This window comes from Mastomys coucha, unplaced genomic scaffold (assembly GCF_008632895.1).
Source record: "Mastomys coucha isolate ucsf_1 unplaced genomic scaffold, UCSF_Mcou_1 pScaffold7, whole genome shotgun sequence".
NCBI lineage: Eukaryota > Metazoa > Chordata > Mammalia > Rodentia > Muridae > Mastomys > Mastomys coucha.
In genome coordinates this window covers 69468422-69476380 of record NW_022196913.1, presented here as the reverse complement: position 1 = coordinate 69476380, position 7959 = coordinate 69468422, and the positions used below count along the sequence as shown (strand labels likewise).

Here is a 7959-nt window from a genome sequence, read left to right as displayed (position 1 = left end):
AAAGTAAAAAGAAGGAAGTTTTGAAAATAAAATAAAATGTAAAATGTAAAATGAGGCATGTCCATTCTATGGCATAAAAATGAAGTTTAAATAAAAGCCCAACTAGAACTCCAGTTCCACAATAAGGACAAAGAAGGAATCTATGCAATTGCTGTGTCTTTGTCCCAAAACCTACACATGGAGCAGTGCACCTTGAAGTCTTGAAGGAAGTGTCTGCATGTGGATTTGAAGTGCTTTCTTCTCAGCTGGGTGTCCTGGCTTTTCTCCCGACCCTGTCTGAGCACTAGCTAGACCACAGACTACTCTTGTCAGTGTTGGCCTTCCAGAAGCGGGAGGGAGTCCTGAGCAGGTTCTGACGTGAGCGCCTGTCTATCATTTTTAACTCTTTGAAATACTTTCCTTTCTTAGTAGGTGAATAGGTAAAAGGCAATTATCTTACAGTGATTTGCTATTTGGTTTTACAGTATTTTCTGTGAGTTTTGTCTGAGGCATGGGCTTTCTTGTAATTGCTGAATGAGATCATTTAGGCAAGAAGTGAGAGTTCAACAGTCTCTAACTAACTAGTTCAGATCCTAACTGCCACTCTTCAGTTTTGTGATCATCTCGCTGAGTCACCGTCTTCCCAAGTAAACAGAGTGCAGAAGTAAGATCCAAATGTGGACCATTCTATCCTTGTAGATTAAATCTTGGTTGAACTAAGAACATAAGGGATAGTTCTTCAAAATGGATCGATTGGGGCTAGAGCGAGGACTCGGTGGACCCAGGTTTGACTCCCATCACCAACATAGTGGTTTATCTAGGTCCAGTGAATCTGATGGCTTCTCCTGACCGCTGAAGGCACCAGGCATATATGTGATCCACCTACATACATGTGGACAAAATACATTTGAAATAAACTAATAAATCCCATAAGAAATTAAAAGAACAATTGTTAGCTGCCAGATTCTCTGTCAATAGGTTAAATGTTTGCAGAATTAAGTATTATAACAGCCCATGAAAAATATTTTTGGTGTTTCCCTTGAATTTTTTTCTCATGGCTCCAAATAAGGATGAAGAGTCTCATATATAATCAATCAGTCTTTGTAGCTTTTGCACCATATGATAAAGAGAAGAGGAAAAGGAGGAAAGAAGGGGAAGAGGGAGGAAGAAAGGGAAGGAAGGAGGGAAGGAGGGAGGGAGGGAAGGAGGGAGGGAGGGAAGAAAGGAGGGAGGGAGGGAAGGAGGGAGGGAGGGAGGGGGAAGAAGAAGAGAAAAGGAGAGGAGAGAGGGAAAGAAAAAAGACAATTATCTTATAGTGATTTGCTATTTGGTTTTACTGTATTTTCTTAACTTGAAATATATTCATAAAATATAAAATATTAGCATTCATTTGAAGTTTTAAGATATAAACTTCATTGTGAATCTCACTGTAGTTTCAATGTATTCCTTGGAAATGTTTTCAACTGCATCTTTTTAAATTGTTGTCTGTGTGCAGACAAAGTTTCCAGAAAAGAAAAATTTTTCAAGCTAATTTTTCTTCCTTGTAATTAAAAGAAAATTCTGTTATAGAACCTACTTCTGCTATTAAATTAGGCATCCAGTTTATAGTGAGTGCCCTTATTAAGGTTCTTTTACAGACTCTACATTAAATATTAACATTTCAGCAAGTTGAAATCTGCATATCAATATTAGATGAATTGTCACACATGTAATGTGAGTTGCAGATTTATAGCCCATTGAACCAAGTAATGGGTTTGCAATTAGCAGCATAGTCAAAGGATTTGATGAAAACCAGAGCTATTTCTGTAACCAGATCAGTCACTGTTCCAAATGTTTTTCCTAAGGACAAAGTGTGCTTCTCCGTGATGGGACAAGAGCCACTCTAAAAGGAGAAGTCGATCTCACTTGGATGCGTTTGATTGGAAACACTCACTAGGGGTCAATTCCTTCCCAGCTGGTAGAGTACTAGCAGGCCGTGATATGTCATCACTGATTCTAGTCAAGGATTAATGGCTCCAAAGAACAAGATGCCTCACTAAATCTTCCTGTAAGATTATACCCAAGTGTGGCTTGTCCCACCATTCCAGTCCCCTTTGCACACTAAGGGGCAGAGAATGGCTTTTCACAAGTCACAGAGCAACAAGGCAAATGGGTAATCCATGCTTGTTCTAAACTACCTCTCCAGGTTTAGCCAAGTCATAGCATTCATGAGAAACTGCCAAAACAGAAGCTCGCCTGCTCAGGAGCAGACAGAGGAGGGAGAGATGGGATTTCTTTAGAACCATCTCTCACCATGAGGGAAGGCTACAGTGTCCCTGGAGAGATATTGCCTGATTCTACTACTAATTTGGCTCGAATGACCTTGAAAGGCTGAGGGATTTCTGTCACTCCTTCTACTCCATATATAAAAAGCTCCAACAATGAGGTTTCAGAATAGTGCGTGGCTTTCCCCAAGCGGAGCTGAGGAGGCAGAAACCAGGACACTTGCCCTTCTTTACACCCTAGCAGGATATCAGTTCACCTGCCGATTCATCTTTAAGGTACTATGCGTTGAGCTTGTGTTGTCAGGTTGCGGGAATACCATTCTGGAGCCAGCTGAAATGTCTTCGATGAGTTGAGGGTTTTGTTTTGTTTTGTTTTGTTTTAATCTCTGGTTTTCTTTTCCCTAAATGTCAGTGGTGTGTGAATCTCAAGTTCAAGACTATGAAAAAGACAAGAATCAGTGTCAATCTCAGAGTGAGGCTCTGTGAAGATTAACCAAAATAAGGAATATAGCTCATGTTGATTGATGGATGAATTTAGTCCCAAGAAACATTTGCTAGAGGTGCCAGACCACAGAAGTGCCTCAGGAAGCTGTTGGATAGAAGGATTAAAAATTAATTTGAGGTTTACACTTGACTTGAAAAATTAAGCTGTAGAATTTTGTTTGTGTTTTTAGAGTTGGCTATTCTGAGTTCCTTCATTAGAGGGATTGCATGAGACCTACAAAGTCAACTTACAACAAATGTTACTTAAGTGGATATTTAGTGTAAAGTTTATCTGGCAATGAATTCTAGGACTCTTAAGAGAAGTTAATCAGTAAACTTGAGAACCACCAGTTGAAACCTAGCATAGGGGCTCACACCTGTGATCCCAGCACTCGGGAACTTCATGATTTCAAGGTCACCCTCATCTATATAATGAGTTTGAGACCAGCTAGGTTAGCTACATCAGAACTATTTTCAAAAAGAAAAAAAAATCAAAGTGAAAAAAATTTTTTGCAGGGGGCAGATGCAAAGAAAAAAATCAAGCCACTTAGACAAGAGCAGTCTCTTTTACTAAAGGTTGATCTACTTCCACTTGCCCTTCCCATATATATATATATATATACAAGGCTGCTGGGTAGCCTCATTTGGGAATGAAGAAACTGAAACCCAAAGTCCATATTATTTTGACAGTATCATCTCTTCCCTAGAACTTAATGCTGACAATTTCCCTAACTATTCAACTCAAAGAGACCACGGGGAACACACACACACCTCAATTTATAAATTTATAATAAGGGGATTGAAGTATCTTTACCAAAATTTAAAAGAAAGCATCTTTTCTTTTCAATTATAGGTCAATAAGCCCCATAAAATAAAACGTATTTAAACATGTATTTTAAAGCTGACTATAGCCTGGGAATGTGTAGGTCAGATGGTAGACCGCTTGCCTGCTGTGCACAAGACTCTTGTTTCTATATCTCTGTGTGTGTGTGTGTGTGTGTGTGTGTGTGTGTGTGTGTGTGTGTATTCATGTGTATGGAGGCCAATGGTGGACATCAGGGGTCTGTCACTCTTAGTTTTATTCCCTTGAGACAGGGCCTCTCACTGAACCTGAATCTATACATTGCACATTAGACTGGCTTGCCAGTGAGCCACCCCACCTGGGATCTGACTGTCTTTGTCCCCTGTTGCTCAGGTTACAGGCACAAGCAGTCATTACCAACTTCAACATGGGTATTGGGAATTCAAACTCAGGTCTTCTCATCCATTGAGTCGTCTCCTGAGACCTGAATTTTGTTGTTTTCTGACCTGCATTCCAGGGATTGAAATTACACTCTAGTGTTACAAGGCAAGCACTTTACCAAATGAGTGATCCCTCAATGCTTTCCGATTCTTCTATAAGAAATATTAAGATCAAAGTGGCTAGAGTCCATTGCCTCAGAGGAGGTATGTAGCCTCTTTTCATTGTTTCTATTGAGAAAATAAAGGCATTGACTAGTGACATCTAAAAGCCATTGATCTGGCAGTTTGTGGAAGGGGATGGAGAGTTTCTCCCAGAACCTAGGACATAGCTCTTTGGTCTACAGAGAGCTCACTAGTTCTTGTAGGGATCAAAACGTGGACACTCAAAGACAAGTCTGGCCGGCAGACATGTTTTGACATTCTCTCTTAAAATTCATTGCCAATATTTTAAAATAAGATTGAAACTTCTTAAAAGAAATATATTATTTATAGTTTCTTTTGAAAAACTTAAAAATCGGTCAACCCTTTGTTGACTCCAGGTATCTGGAAACTGAGTGCCATGTCTCCCATGAAGCAGCACATATTCCAGAGTTTTCAAGAGTCTTCCAAACATACTGTGCTTCAAGTTTTGTGGTCCTTGGCTTGTATGTTATTAAAACCCATAAAGAACGCAAAGTAAGGTTTTATTAAGTGTTAACCATGCCAGAAGCTAAACATTTGGGCCCAGCTGGAAGCTGTCTGACCTTGTGTGTATACATTATTCCACTTTACTGAAGAGGAAATGGAGAAAAATGCACAGGGCCCATATGTGCAAGTCTGGGTTCTCCCTGTGACACAGGTAGATCCAGGACAGAATACCTCTAAGTGCAGTGAAGATCCCTTAGCCAGAGCACTTCTCATAACTCACAGCGCTCAACAAGTGGTAGAAAGCATAAGTATACTGTAAGACACCTTTTTTATTTTTTTAGTTTTTACTTTTTATTTTAAAATAATTTTAGATTTAGAAGAAGTTACAGAAAATACAGTACATCTCCATCCGTCACCCAGTCTTTCTAAGATATTGACATCTTACATAGACCTGGAACACTGACCAAAGTAATAGGACTAACACTGGCATAGTAAAATTCCCTACAGACTTTATATAGATTCCCAAGTTTTTCCACTAACATCTGTTTTTCTGTTCTAAGACCCAATCCAGGACCCTATATTGCATGTATGTGGGACACACACATATACACATATATAGAGAGATATATAAATACATATGTCTCCTTATTCTCCTCCATTCTCTGCAAGTTTTCAGTCTTTCCTTATCTTTCATAACCTTGACGTCTCTGTCGTCTTTCTCTGTCCATCTCTCTGCTCTGTCTCTGTCTCTTTGCGTTTCTCTCTCTGTCTCTCTCTTTCTCTCTCTCTCTCTCTCTCTCTCTCTCCCTCTCTCTCTCTCTCTCTCTCTCTCTCTCTCTTGTGTGTATGTGTGTGTGTGTTTCTGGGGAGGTGAAGCATACTAGGGTTTAAGCATGCTACACTGGCATCTACCTCTGGGCTGCCGGGTCTTAGTCATTTTAAGGAACAGTGGTCAAATGCTTTGTAGAATGAGGCTGAATTTTAACTTGTCTGCAATTTTCTTATGTGTTTGTTTGTTTATTGTTTTACAATATTATCCACAATTTATGTTCTTTGATGAACATCTCTTCAGACCTCTATTGTCTCCTATCCCTTTTCCCTCCCACCAAATCCCTGATTCTTGCCAAGTTCTCCGCCTATTTTCATGTCCTTTTCAATTTTATGTGCATGTGTGACCCGCTGCATTTAATTAGGGCCGTCTGCAGAAGCATGGGTTAGGAGTCATTTGCTTGAGTGGACAATTTAACCGATGTGTAATTTTCCTGTGAAAATGTACTGAAGAGACAATTCAGCTTAAAGACAGCATTGTGTGAAATCAACAATTGTCACTTTGATGTCACCCTTACTTATTGGATAAGGTGTTCCTTGTTTCTGCTCTGTGAAGTTACTCTTTTCCCCTCAACCACCACACTCCCCAATACGCAGTAAGAACCAGCAAAGTGGAAGCTGTATTTAAAAAAAAAAACAAACAAACAGGAATTCCCATTCTAAAGCCTCCACTGAGAGGAGTCAGCTCAAAGACGCGTCTACGGAGCTAAACCACTACCTACCGTATTCCTCCTTTGGGTTTCATTTGCTCACTTCGTCTTTTGTCAAGCTCAGTGTGCCTCAGATGGACTGCCCTCCTGGTTTCTAACTGCTCCTCTTCTACACACATTCACTAGGAATCTCTTTCCTTTGGTTTACTTACTAGAATTGTGTCTATCAATCTGAAATGTAATATGTCATTTTGTTGCTCAAATTCTAATTTTAGTTATTGATACAAAGATCTCTTTTTGCCCTTTCAAAGTTTCCTAAAGCTAATTTTTTTTTTAGGTTATTCATGTTTTTGGCTCTTTAAAATGTTTAGTACAAGGTCTTAAAGTCGAAACTGTATCCACAATCTATTTACAAATGTTGGGTTCTATATGAGAGGCTGAGGACTCCAATGAAGGATCTAGAGAAAGGACCCAAGGAGCTGAAGTGTTTGCAGCCCCTTAGGAGGAACAACAATATGAACTAACTAGTACCCTCAGAGCTCCCAGGGACTAAACCACCAACCAAAGAGTGCACATGGTAGGACTCATGGCTCCAGCAGCATATGTATAGCAGAGGATGGCCTAGTCAGTCATCAGTGGGAGGAGTTGCCCTTGGTCCTGTGAAGGTTCTATGCCCTAGTGTAGGGGAAATGCCAGGGCCAGGAAGAGGGTGGGTTGGTGAGAAGGGGGAGGGAATAGAGGGTTTTTTCAGAAGGGAAACAAGAAAAGGGGATATCATTTGAAATGTAAATAAAGAAAATATCTAATAAAAAATAAATAAATAAATAAGAGGATGGGGATTAAATGGGAAAGAAAATTGGAAATGTGTTTTTTTTTCTTTTTTAAGGACATGAAAGCACATTTTTATTTTTTATAAACATTTTTAATGTGTGTGAGCATACATACATACTCCATAGCAAATTGGAGTTCTGCATCTGTGTGTAGAACTCAGAGGAAAACTATGGGAGCTGGTTTTCCCCTTCCAGCTGTGGGTCCTAGAGATTGAACTCAGTTTACTGGCCTTAGAGGGGGGCGTCTTTGCCAGTTGGCCCTGGAAGAAACGTTTCTTTGATGTTTTACATGCATCTCAAGATTACAGAAGGTTACAAGGGTAACTCGGGGTCGAGGACATGGGCGAGCAGTAGAGTGCTCCCATAGCATGGGTTTGATTCTGAGCACTGAAGAAAGAGAGAAAGAAAGAAATGAATTCAAAGAACTCCCACGACCAGAAGCCCAGACTCATCAGTCATCACCTGCCTGCCTTATCTCCTTCTATACTTTTCTTACCCATTTTCGAAAAAGGTGATATACAATGATCTTTAACCCACACACTTCAGTGTGCTCTTTCTAAGGACAGAGACATTCTCTAATACTCACATTTCTCCATTGGAGAAAATTGGGTAATCCTGGAGGTTAGCACAAGGTCTCTCGTGTAGTCCAGGCTAGCCTCAAAGTCCTAATATTCTTGCCTCCACCTCCCAAATACAGTGATTGCATGCCTCCCTAACCTACTGTCATCTTAAAGGAGAGAAATTTGTTCTGTCATAGCCATGATTTTTTTTTTTTTGAGGAAACAAAAAAATTAAACACCCTGAAACTGAGAGAGTTGTGAGCATGAGAGTTATATATAAAAATACTGAGAACAGGGCCAGCATCATGGCTCAGTGGATAAAAGTGTTAATTCAATTTGTGGAGCCCACCAAAAAGTAAAGGAGAAAACCAAATCCATAAAGTTGTCCTCTGATTCCCACAGGTGTACTGTGACACACATGCCCTGCCCATTGAAGAACAACAATAATAACAATAGTATTTTTTTTCATTTTTTTTTTATTTTAGATATTTTCTTT

At 39.7% G+C, this 7959-nt stretch overlaps 1 protein-coding gene across 1 annotated transcript in view; it reads left to right on the top strand.

Annotated features, from left to right (window-relative positions):
* Window positions 1–2179: 2179 nt before the first annotated feature.
* The window catches only part of LOC116082120 (protein FAM240B-like), a 21951-nt gene continuing 16171 nt past the window's right edge, over window positions 2180–7959 (top strand). The window contains exon 1 of the mRNA XM_031358927.1: window positions 2180–2519. The gene's annotated coding sequence lies outside the window, so the exon portion shown is untranslated. The remainder of the gene's footprint in view (window positions 2520–7959) is intronic.